Genomic DNA, 12,772 nt, shown 5'->3' on the forward strand with positions numbered 1-12,772 from the left:
AGTCAAAACTGAAACAAATAGAATATTACAGTGGATATAAAAAGTGTACATACCCCCGTTAAAATGCCAGTTTTTGTGATATAAAAAAATGAGACCATAATAAATAATTTCAAAACTTTTCGCACCTTTAATGGGACCTATAACCTGTACAATTCAATTGAAAAACAAACAAATCTGTTAGGGCAAAAATATAAAAAACGTCTAATACGCTGGTTGCATAAGTGTGCACACCCTTAAATTAATACTTTGTTGTGTGTGGACACCGCTAAACTAATACTTTGTTGAAACACCTTTTGATATAATTACAGCATTCAGTCTTCTTGGGTACACACCTGCCATCAATTAAAGAGACTCTAATTAACCCCAGATAAAGTTCAGCTGTCCTATTAAAATTTTCCTGACATTTACTCAGTTGCCTGCTTCAGCAAAAGCCATGGCTCGCAGAGAGCTTACAAAGCATCATAGGAATCTCATTGTTGAAAGGTATCAGTCAGAAGGGTACAAAAAAATGTCCACAGCATTGGATACACCATGGAACACAGTGAAGAGAGTCATTAAAAAGTGGAGAAAATATGGGACAACAGTGACATTACAAAGAACTGGATGTCCCTCCAAAATTGATGAAAAGACAAGACGAAAACTGGTCAGGGAGGCTGCCAGGAGACCTACAGCAACACTGAAGGAGCTGCAGGAATTTCTGGCAAGTACCGGTTGTGTACTACATGTGACAACAATCTCCCATATTCTCCATATGTCTGGGATATGGGGTAAGTTTGCAAGACGGAAGCATTTTCTTACACAGAAAAACACCCAAGCCCGGCTAAAATTTGCAAAACAGTACAGCAAATCTCCCAAAGGCATGTGGGAAAATGTGTTATGGTCTGATGAAACCAAGGTTGAACCTTTTGGCCACAATTCTAAAAGGTACGTTAGGTGCAAAAATAACACTTTGCATCACCAAAAGGGGTCTCTTACAACCGCAAAAGTCCGAAACATCGAATACGGAATCATCGACACACATTACCCGAACCGGGACTACATCAAACACCCTAAACCGCGAAATTCAAAATCTCGAACCACCATAGTTGTCCAACCCCACCGCGCACTACATACTACCTACCCAAACAAAATAAATAAACCACATACATACACTAACCAAAACCCTGCACTAAACCTTACATATATTACTTTCGATGCACTTACCTTAACCCGTACCCTAACCCTAAGGTCTGTAACAATCGCACACTATTACTATCTATGCACTTACCTTAACCCGCACACTAACCCTAAGGTCCATAACTATCGCACACTTATCTTACGGAGCTATACCGCAGAAGGGCCAACCATGACGATTCGACATTTCGGATTTCACGCTTCAGGACGATCAGTGTTTACGCGTTTCGACGTATACATGTTGATGTTTCCGTATTCGGGTAAGTGGACCTTCGCAAATGTAATAGGGAACCCACTAAAAGAACATCCCTATGGTGAAGCATGGTGGTGGCAGTATCATGCTTTGGGCTTGCTTTTCTTCAGCTGGAACTGGGGCTTTAGTCAAGGTGGAGGTAATTATGAACAGTTCCAAATACCAGTCACTTTTGGCCCAGAACCTTCAGGCGTCTGCTAGAAAGGTGACAATGAAGAGGAGTTTGACCTTTCAACACAACAATGACCCCAAGCATACATCCAAATCAACAAAAGAATGGCTTCACCAGAAGAAAATTAAAGTTTTGGAATGGGCCAGCTGGAGCCCAGACCTAAATCCAATAGAAAATCTGTGGGGTGACTTGAAGAGGGCTGGGCACAATTGATGCCTTTGCAGATTTGAAGAGCTTTTGCAAGGAAGAATGGGCAAATATTGCCAAGTCAAGATGTGCCATGCTGACAGACTCCTACCCAAGACGGCTGAATGTTGTAATTAAATCAAAAGGTGCATCAACAAAGTATTAGTTTAAGGTTGTGCACACACAACAAAGTATTAGTGTAAGGGTGTGCACACTTATGCAAACTGCTTATTGTACTTTTTTTTTTATTTTTTATATTTTTTCTCCTAACAGATTTTTTTGTTTTTCAATTGAATTGTACAGGTTACATTAAAGGTAGGAAAATTTTTGAAATGATTTATTGTGGTCTCATTTTTTTATATCACAAAAAAACTGGCATTTTAACAGGGGGGTGTACACTTTTTATATCCACTGTACATCACTGAACAATTAGTGTTTTCTGTGTTTGCAAATCCCCAATGCATACCTATATAATAATTCCAAGGTTGCATTTTATCAAATGAAAATGTGCTACAAATGAAAAATGTTCCATATCTATTCTAAAAACCTTGGCATTTTTCTATGCATTCTATTTTGGAAATGTAGATTCTGCTACAGGCCACCTAAAAAATGCAATTTTTGAATATGTTAAATGCTGTGACCTCTTGAGGTAATCCGGAGATTGAGAAGATGCGTCTTCGTGATTAGATTCTGGAATACAAGAACAGTCATGTATAAAAATTCATCTCGTTTTTAAAAGATAACGGAGTAGAGCCTATTTTCCCTTTTTTCACATAATCTGACACCTTTACCAATACCGATGAAGGTTCATGTCTATGCATTTTAACTACAGATACATGCTGGCCCCAGGAAGACACTAACAATGTTCTCTGTAAACTGCCCTGTAGCTTATGTCATGATTAGCAGAAGTAGATATGACCTTTTTAACACGAGTAGGTTTATACTTACTCATCAAGATGCACTCATACTTGGAGCTCTCATAAGTGATTCACTGAAGTAGTGCTAAAGATACAGATTACTCTGTATAGCATTGGCAAGGAACCTACAAGTACTTTGAGTGGCATGCAAACTAGGTTTTTAGGAACTGTTAAATTGGAAGCACCCTTCACTTAGGAAACAGTGAAAGACATGCACTTCTTGATCATTTCTCTACTTGCATTCTCAGATTTTCCCTTTTTTCCTCCAACATTACTGTTCCGGGTCTTTCTTTCTGGTCTTGGTTTTCACCAGACTTGTTTTTATTTGCAACATAAATTTTGTATATTTGTCAAGAGATTTGCAGGTTGCTCTGCTATACATGAAGTTTAAAAGAAAGTATATATAAGATGTATATATAACAATAGATCAGTTGTCTGTTTTTGTCTGGTTCAGCTGTGGGTTGTCGAATTTAATGGGATCTGACTTTGGCACAAATTAGAAAGATCTTGGTCCAGGGATCTAGCTCCACCTTACCCATAACTCGCTGTGTTCCACCTAATCACCTCTGATCTAGTTTGACCTGTTTAGAAATCCTAATTACTATCACAACCAATGGAGTTAACTAATATCAGCTAGCAAATCAGCCTGTAGCAAACAGCAGGTACATTTTAAGCAAATGTAAGAGATAACATAAAAAAACACTGTAACCATACAAATTTATTGACCAAGACACATTAAACAGTGAGCGCTTTAGTCTTGATAAGACTTCAGATTGAACAATGCTATTAAAATTCACTAACTATAAGCTCCATCCAATAAAATCACACAACACTTATCAATTAAATTAAAGCTGCAACGCTTTCCTTTTAAGGAAAACAAGGAAATCTTCTCTGTCATTAAGACCGGGTGGGTGGCAAGCATTTAATTCAACTTGCCAAAGATATTCCAACCACCCGAGTTCTTCTTCAGCATTAAACATTTTGTCAAAGCATGTCACTTCATCCAGAACAAAAAGCTTAAAATTAATTTTACACTCAGTACTTTTATACCATTTCCTAAGAGCATTTTTATCATCTCCAATTGCCACAGGGTAATTATGTTCATACATTCTTGTGTATAATTCCCTACTGGTACAACCAACATAAAATGAATTACATGACATGCACAACACTAAGTACACAACCAATCTAGACTTGCAAGCATATCTGCCTTTAACCATTAATACAAATTTCTTTAACATCAGTCAATAAATAACATAAATTGCAATTATAGCATTTGTACATGCCAGGACTGATGCACATTTTGTGGAGGCTTCAATTTACTTTGAAATACTTTTTTTTAAAACGCTTACCTCTCTTCTGTACAAACACATGAGCATCCTCCACTACTTTACTAATCTCAACAGGTATCAAATAAAACTGTTCTTGTGGTTTGCTGCAACCGTTTGTAGTCCCTTGTTTAACTTGGTGAACAGTACCGGCTTCCTGGCCAACTGTCTGGTTTCACTTCTGCTAGTTGTTTATTTTCATCCAATTCAACTGTGGGACAGATTCCCAAGCACTAAGGACTGGGTGGACTCATGGAAGGATATTCCTGAGAATGGTGGAGCTAAAGGTTGAAACACACCTGGATTGTTCATCCAATTTGTAGTTCATAGGTAGGTACTAGGCTATTGGCACTAGGGCCTATATAAGCTTAGCCAAACAGAACCCTGGCTTTTGCCACCCAAGAAAATTATGTTCCTGTGACCCTGTCAAACAGAGCCACAGAAGTGATCCCCAGGGTGAATTTCCTATCTCCCATCCAATCAAGACTTTTCTTGAAGAGTGCTAATGAGGAGCTTTGTTTGATATAGATAGGTAGTTTTTTCCAGAGTATGGGAAGTCTCTGAGACAGGAATCTATCCCTCCAGCATGTTCTATTTATTGTGGTGACAAGGTTCAGGTCCCTAGACCATATAGCTTGGAGGGATTGGGATTTCTTTAAGTGGAGCATGTCCAACAGCTCTGGGTTTGACACAACTTTGTATGTTAGGCAGAGATCGCCTCTGAGTAGGCAATATGTGACAGAGTAAAGCTGGAGTTTTTTGAGACGGTCTGCGTAGGCCATCTGTTTGAAGCCAGTAATCCTCTTTGTGGGGTATTTCTGTGGTCTTTCTAGTTGTTGTAGATGTCTTGTGAGGTACATACCAAAAGGGGCGTTGTACTCTATAATGGCTCTAATGAGTGATGAGTAGAGGGGAACAATGACCTCTTTTTTCCTTGATGAGAAACCTTTTGTGATGAGGTGTGCCACGTACAAGGATTTCTGGACTAGTGTGGTGATGTGATTATCAAAGGAGAGACTACTGTCCACCTGTGTCCCAAGGTCTCTTATCACACTTTCGGTGTTAAGTAGACTACCGCCTATGTGGTAGTTCATGGGTACAGAGTTTTTACCAAAAGGGATGACAATGCACTTTTTGGCACTGAGCTTGAGGCCATGGCTTTGACACCAGGCATCTGTCTCAGTGAGGCCCTTTTGTAGGATGTCCACATCGTTAGGAGTTTTGATTATGGCTCCTAGTTTGCAGTCAGCTGCAAACTTTGTTAGCCAAAGACCTTCTGTGTTAGCCTGTACTTCAGAGAAGTAGATACCAAACATGGGAGGACCCAGGACTGAACCCTGTAGTACTCAACTTGTCACTGGTCTGAAGTTGTATTTAGAGTCTACTACTTTCACAGTGTGGGTTCTGTCAGTGAGCCAGTTGGCAACCCATCTTGTGACATAGGGATTTATACCTAGTTTAGTGAGTTTATCTACAATTCCAGAGTGGGGGATGGTGTCAAAAGCCTTGGCGAGATCTAGATAGGTCGTGTGAATAACCTTACCCTCTTCTACGGCTTTGGTGACCGCTTCAAAGAAGTCTATCAGGTTTAGGAGACATGATCTGCCTTTTACAAACCAGAACTGGGTAGGGTCCAGAGTTTGGAGATTACCAATGTCATTGTTTATAAGTTCCATGATGATATGTTCCACAGCCTTGCAGACCAGGCTCATCAGGCTAATGGGGTGGTAGTTCCTGGGGTCCGTGGTAGCTCCCACTTTGTGGAGTGGGATAACCATTGCTGTGTGCCATTCAGTGGGCACAAAGCCTGAGGTCAGGCTATGACTGAACATGGTACTAAGGTGGGGTGCCAGTTTGTTCTGTAGTTCATGTAGAATGCAGCCTGGAATGTAGTCAGGTCCCACGGATGCTGTGTTCTTGGCTTTGGAGAGTGTGTTTTTTACCTGTGCAGCCTTGATTACAGGAACACCGGTTGCATTCTTCCGATATAGAGATGGGCCCTTTAGGGGATGAGAGAGGGGTAAAGTTGGCAGTGAACCTATCTGCCAGGATGTTGGCAATATCAGTTGGTTCTGTATATTTAGTGCCATTGTGCTGTAACTCAGAGCAGATCTGAGTGTTGCCATTGAGATTCTTGACATAGCTATAGAACGCTTTGTGGTTGTCTTTAGAATCCGTGGCGATCTTGTTTTCGTAACTAGCTTTGGAGGATTTTATGAGGGATCTCAGCTTCTTACTGAGACTGACCACTGAGTTCCTCCAATCATGGGATTTTACTCTTTTTTTGCAACAGTTTCTTTCTTCTGTTGTAGAATTTTTTTATATCAGGGGACCACCAGATTGGCTTCCTTTTTTTGGAGGATAGCATCTTGGTTCTGTTAGGGATTGTACGATCCATGCACTCGTGTAAGTGCACATAAAGTGCAATTGTATAGGTTTCAGCAGTCGTACCTCTACTATCCGTCAGCATGGGTGTCGTGAAGTTTGCCACTTCTGTCTTAAGAAGCGTGAAGTTGGCTTTGGAGAAATTTTTTATGGTGGTTTCCCCTAATGAGGGGTGGGGTTGGGATGTGGATGTCTAGGTTGATTTGCTTGTGGTTGGATCTGACCAACGAGGAAATGACCTCTGGTGTGGAACATCGGTTGCCCATGTTGGTAATTACCAGGTCTAGGACATTGCTGGCCATGGTGGGAGTGTGGATAAGTTGATCCAAGGCGTTGGAATTTATGAATTCCAGAAAACGTTGAGCACAAGAGTTGGTACATAAGTAGTTTTCCCAGTTAATGGTGAGGTAGTTGAAATAGCCCATTATTAGGGTGTTAGGTTGTACCCTAATATTTTCTAGTGTATCAAGAAATGAGGAGTGGGAATCCTGGGGCATGGTGGGCCCTCTGTAGCAAGCTACAATTTGGGTTGCGGTCTTGCTCAGAGTTAGTTGCACTTGGATAATCTCGGATGCATTATGCTAAGCAGCTAGCTTGGAGGTGTGGATATCCTTAATTAATATGGAAACGCCTCCGCCTTTAGTGCTTCGGTCCAGGTTATGTGACCGAAAGGTGTGGTATGAATTATAGCCTGGTAATGCAGGGGTGTTCTCTGGAGCCTTGAACCAGGTCTCTGTCACTGCACAGATGTCGATGTTCTCCAGGTCACTGTCACTGCACCAATGTCGATGTTCTCCATTTTAAGGAGTGCCTCGAGTGAGTGCATTTTGAGGTTTAGACTTCTAGCATTAAGTAGCATTACCATCAGATTTGGCTTGCTTGTACCCGTTACGGTGGTGAATTTGTCATTTGAATCCTGCCTAAAAAAGGCACTATAGAGGTGGCAAGAGCCTTAGCCAGTATCCGGAATCCCAAGGGCGACAGGTGCAGGCCATCTCTGGCAAAGCATCGTGGTTTGTCGATCATGTCGTCCCAAGCAGACAGATACTGGATCCCCTTAGAATGACACAAGAAGCTTAGTCAATTGTTGAGGTCAATCATTTTGTCCTTGTACTGTGGTATCATTCTGGGTGATGGCAGGATGCTACTCAGGGCTAGGGTCATACCTGCCTGGGCTACAAGATCGGACAGCTTCTCCATGTCTCTTTTCATGTAGTCCAGGTAGGTACGTGTCAGGTCATTCACACCAACACGGACAATGACAGAGTCATATTTGTACTTGTTGTGGAGTGACCTGAGTGCATGCGTTATATGGCGGATCTTAGCACCTGACAGGCAGCTGACAGTAACTTTCTCCATGTTTAGCCTGGTGAGTGAACCATCAGTGTGCCTGACTATAGAGTCACCTATGACTAGAGTGTTGGGTACGCTGTTATGTCTTATGGGCTGTGGTTGAGAGGCACACTGAGTTTGTGGGATGTGTGCCATTTGGGCTGTGTTGGGGAGGTGGAGGTTGCTTGCATTTCTGCTTTGGAGGTCCCTGTTGCTTGGGTAGATTTTTTGAGAGCCTCCGCGAATGTAGGTGTGTGTTTTGTGTTTCTATGTGTGTGTTTTGGTGGTGTAGGTTTTGAGGGATTATGTGAAGAGTGTGGTGTGGTGAAAGTGTTTACCTTCTCCTCTTGACTGTCTAGTCCAGTCTTGGGTGAAGAGAACTTTGCTTCCAGTTTGGCTATATTAAGTGCATCTCTCACAGGTTGTAGTGTAGGTTGGTAGGAGGAGAGGGTTGTATGTGTACATGAGGCAAGTGCTGCATTGCTCCAAGATGTCCAGATTCATCAGGCAGACAGGAGAAAACACCGGGAGCTGACCCTTAGACATGCCTGGATAGGTGCTTATTTATTAAGTACTAAAAACTATTTTCCTCTAGACAAGTGAGCAAAGTTGAGTGCTGTAGTAATTTGTAGCTTATTTAGTGCTTACAATGAGTTTTGAACAAGTGCTGAGCTCAAAGAAACAGATTTGAGTGCTGAAACTAGAAAACTGGCTAGTTCTACGAAACAAAATTAAATTAGAAGGCTTCCCTCCAACACAGAAAGGCTTGGGGGCTCAGAAGCTTACAAACAGTCCTGGATACAGCAAATCTGGACTAGATGACTTACAGGAAAGGCAGGAAATAAGCTTAGAATTTTTTTTTTTGTAAAGTGGAAAGGAAGAGCAGAAGATTACTGGGTTGGCCTTCTCAAATGTTCTCCCTGGATTAGGTAGAATGAAGTAATGACACTAGACTGGGAGGAGTGTCCCAGATCAAATTTACAGTATGTACGGGCAACTGCAAAGCCACCAAGTACAAAAACAGGATACCAATAGGGACGGAGGGAGGGTGTGAAACAAAAATCAGAACAAACCAAACCAGATGCTTAACAATTGTTGTAGAAAATTCTAGTTAATACCTCACACACAGTGAGTAAAATAAAAGTGCTATAAATAACTCAAAAAATAAGCAAAAAAACAGGATATTTAATGTTATATATCACAGATTAGTTAGCTCAGAGCCCCTCCTTTGACTTCCTCCGATTAGCTCAGTGTGAAATGGCAGAAACACTCACAAGTTAACTTCTCAAGTAACAAAGCTGAAACCTGAAACAACTTTAAAAAAAGCTTGAAAGAACCAATGAGGTGCTTACTCCAAGGCGTAGTCCAGGCAAACCCAGTCAGCCAATGACCACAAACAATTCACTCTCATTGAAATGCTATACTGGCTTTGGCTAAGCTATGATGGCCTGGAACATGTGCTCAGACACGCAGCCTCTACTAACAAACTAGGCCCAAAACACAAGCCTGAATATGGACAATGCTACACTACCAACATTACCTAGGTAGAAAAAAACTGCAGAAATGTTTAAACAGATAAAGGATCAAGTTGACTCTAGAGAATGCTTTTAAATGTAAGCAAGTATTACACTCCTAGCAGGAAATCAGAACAAACAAACCCAACCAGATGCTTAACAATTGTAGAAAATTCTAGTTAATACCTCGCACACAGTGAGTAAAATAAAAGTGCTATAAATAACTCAGAAATAAGCAAATAAACAGGATACTTAAATGTTATATATCGCAGATTAGTTAGCTCAGAGCCCTTTCTCCGATTTCCTCCGACTAGCTCAGTGAGAAATAAAGGTTTGAACTCTAGACCAAGTAGCTGCTGCACAGATATCAATAGGAAGTCGACATGCAAATGCTGTAGATGCATCCATCCATCACTCTGGTTGAATGTGCTTTTGGTTTAGACTGCAATGCCAAGCCTTTTTTCATATATACAAAGGACATACAGTCAGAAAGCCATTTGGGCAATATAACTTTAGAAAATGACTTCCCCGTTTTCCGTTTTGAGAAAGTGACAAAGAACGGGTCCAATTTCCTGAATGGTCTTCTGCTGTGAAGGTAGAATCTCAATTGATGATGCATATCCAGCATATGTAACACGTATTCAACTTTATTGGAAAATTTTGGAAAGAAAACTGGTTCATGAATAAACTGGTTTCAAAGTAGATTCGGATGCCACCTTTGGTAGAAAACAGGCATTGGTTCTTAAAGAAACAATATCCTTGTGAAAGACCAGATAGGGTGGTTTAGAAAAAAGGGCTTGTAAATCAGAAATCCTTCTGGCTAAAATTACTGCCACTGGAAAGAAAGCTTTCCACATGAGAAATCTGACGCCTACTGATGCTGATGGTTCAAAGGGTGATCGAGTTAATGCCTGTAACATAATGGTAATGTCCCAGGGAGGTACTGGGTCTCTTATAGGTGGTCTAAGATGATAGGATTTCTTAAAGAAGGCTTTTGATGTTTTTAAGAAGGCTATGGAGGAAGCCTATATGGAAGTGGAAAATGGCTGCTAACTGTACCTTGTTCATGAAATAGCTGGAACCAGCCTGAAATAACTCTGAAAGAAACTGTGGGATAATAGAAAAGTACAGTTGTGTACACTTGCCAAAAATGTAGATGTTTGAGTGTATTCACTGTTGCAGTCATCACATTTGGGTTATCTGCTTGCAGGCAGCCCTCAGTCGGCCTGACTATCAAAGTCTTGGGTCCTGCGTCGGTTGCTGCCTCATCTTCCATGACGTCAGGTAATCAGGGGTATAAAGCATGCAGCCAACGTCATTACATCAGTTTTTCTTGCCCTAGATGTCAGGAGCTCCCATAATGGGAAGCAATTATATACAAGGTTACACCTCCAAAAAAAGCAAATACACCAGGAAGCTTTAAGCATAGTAAACAAGAATAGAGGTATAGTCAATAGAAATCAGGGGGCTGGAGGGAGGGTAACCAGGACCGCATAGGTTCATAGGTAGGTGTACTAGGCTATCGGCCCAAGGGCCTATGTAAGCTTGGCCAAAAAGGTTCCCTGGCTTACGCCACCAAAGAAAGTTATTTTCCTGTGCCACTGTCGAGCAGAGACACAGAAGTGATCCCCGGGGTGTATTTCCTATTTCCCATCCACTCATCAAGATTTTTCTTGAAGAGTGCTAATGAAGAATTCTGCTTGACTTAGATGGGTAGCCTATTCCAGGGTATGGGAAGTCTCTGGGACAGGAATCTATCCCTCCAGCATGTCCTGTTTATTGTGGTGACAAGGTTTAGGTCCCTAGAGCGAGTAGCTCGGAGGGATTGGGATTTCTTTAGGTGTAGCATGTCCAACAGCTCTGGGTTTGACATAGCTTTATATGTTAGGCAGAGATCACCTCGGAGTAGGTGATATGCTACGGAGTAAAGCTGGAGTTTTTTGAGGCGGTCAGTGTAGGGCATTTCTTTGAGGCCAGTAATCCTCTTTGTGAGGTACTTCTGTGGTCTTTCCAGCTGCTGCAGATGTCTTGAAAGGTACATTCCAAAAATGGTGTTGTATTCTATAATGGGTCTAATGAGTGTCGAGTAGAGGGGAACAATGACCTCTTTTTTTCCTGGATGAGAACTCTTTTATGATGAGGTATGCCACGTAGAAGGACTTCCTGACTACTGTGGCGATGTGACTATCAAATGAGAGACTACTGTCCACCTGGGTCCCAAGGTCTCTTATCACACATTCGGTGTTAAGTAGATTGCTGCCTATGTGATAGTTCATGGGTACAGAGTTTTTATCAAAGGGGATGACAATGCACTTTTTGGCATTGAGCTTGAGGCTATGGCTCTGACACCAGGGATCTGTCTCAGCGAGGCCCTTCTGCAGCATGTCCACATCATTTGGGGACTTGACTATGGGCTCCTAGTTTGTAGTCATCTGCAAACTTCGTTAGCCAGAGGCCTTCTGTGTTAGCCTGTACTTCAGAGAAGTAGATACCAAACAGGAGAGGTCCCAGGACGGAACCCTGTGGTACTCCACTTGTCACTGCTTTGAGGTCAGATTTGGAGTCTACAACTTTTACAGTGTGGGTTCTGTCAGTAAGCCAGTTGGCAACCCATCTTGTGACGTAGGGATTTATACCTAGTTTGGTGAGTTTAGCTATAATTCCAGAATGGGGGACGGTATCGAAAGCCTTGGCGAGGTCAAGATAGGCTGTGTGAACCACCTTACCCTCATCTACGGCTTTGGTGACTGCCTTATCAGTTTCAGGAGGCATGATCTGCCTTTCACAAACCCGAACTGGGTGGGATCCAGAGTTTGGAGGTTACCAATGTCTTTGTTTATGAGTTCCATGATGATATGTTCCATGGCCTTGCAGACCAGGCTTGTCAGGCTAATAGGTCGATAGTTCCCAGAATCAGTGGTGGCTCTCCCTTTGTGGAGTGGGATAACTGTTGCTGTGCACCATTCAGTGGGCACAAAGCCTGATGCGAGGCTATTATGGAACATGGTGCTTAAGTGGGGAGCCAGGTTGTTCTGAAGTTCGTGTAAAATGCAGCCTGGCTTTAGAGTGTGCAGCTTTTACCTGCGTAGTCGTGATTACAGGGACTCTGCATTCTTACTGTATAGATGCGGGCTCTTTGGGGGGGGGGGGTAAAGTTAGCACTGAACCTATCTGCCAGGATGCTGGCAATATCAGTTCATTCTGTAATTTTCATGCCGTTGTGCTGCAACTCCGAGTAGATCTGGGTGTTGCCATCGAGATTCTTGACATAGCTATAGAATGCTTTGTGGTTGTCCTTAGAATTAGTGGCAATTTTGTTTTTGTAGCTAGCCTTGGAGGATCTTATAAGGGATCTCAGCTTCTTACTGAGGCTGACCAGGGAGCTCCTCCACTCATGGGATTTTAATCTCTTTTGCAACAGTTTCTTCCTTCTGTTGTACAGTTTGTTTATGGCAGGAGACCACCAGATTGGCTTCCTTTTTTAGAAGGATAGCGTTTTGGTTCTGTTTGGG

At 42.0% G+C, this 12,772-nt stretch overlaps 1 protein-coding gene across 1 annotated transcript in view; it reads right to left on the bottom strand.

Moving 5' to 3' along the window:
• Window positions 1-12,772, bottom strand: part of HIF1A (hypoxia inducible factor 1 subunit alpha) — a 1,533,321-nt gene that overhangs the window by 788,979 nt on the left and 731,570 nt on the right. The window lies entirely within an intron of this gene.

This window comes from Protopterus annectens, chromosome 6.part0, assembly GCF_019279795.1.
Source record: "Protopterus annectens isolate FY-2018-M chromosome 6.part0, PAN1.0, whole genome shotgun sequence".
Taxonomy (NCBI): domain Eukaryota; kingdom Metazoa; phylum Chordata; order Ceratodontiformes; family Protopteridae; genus Protopterus; species Protopterus annectens.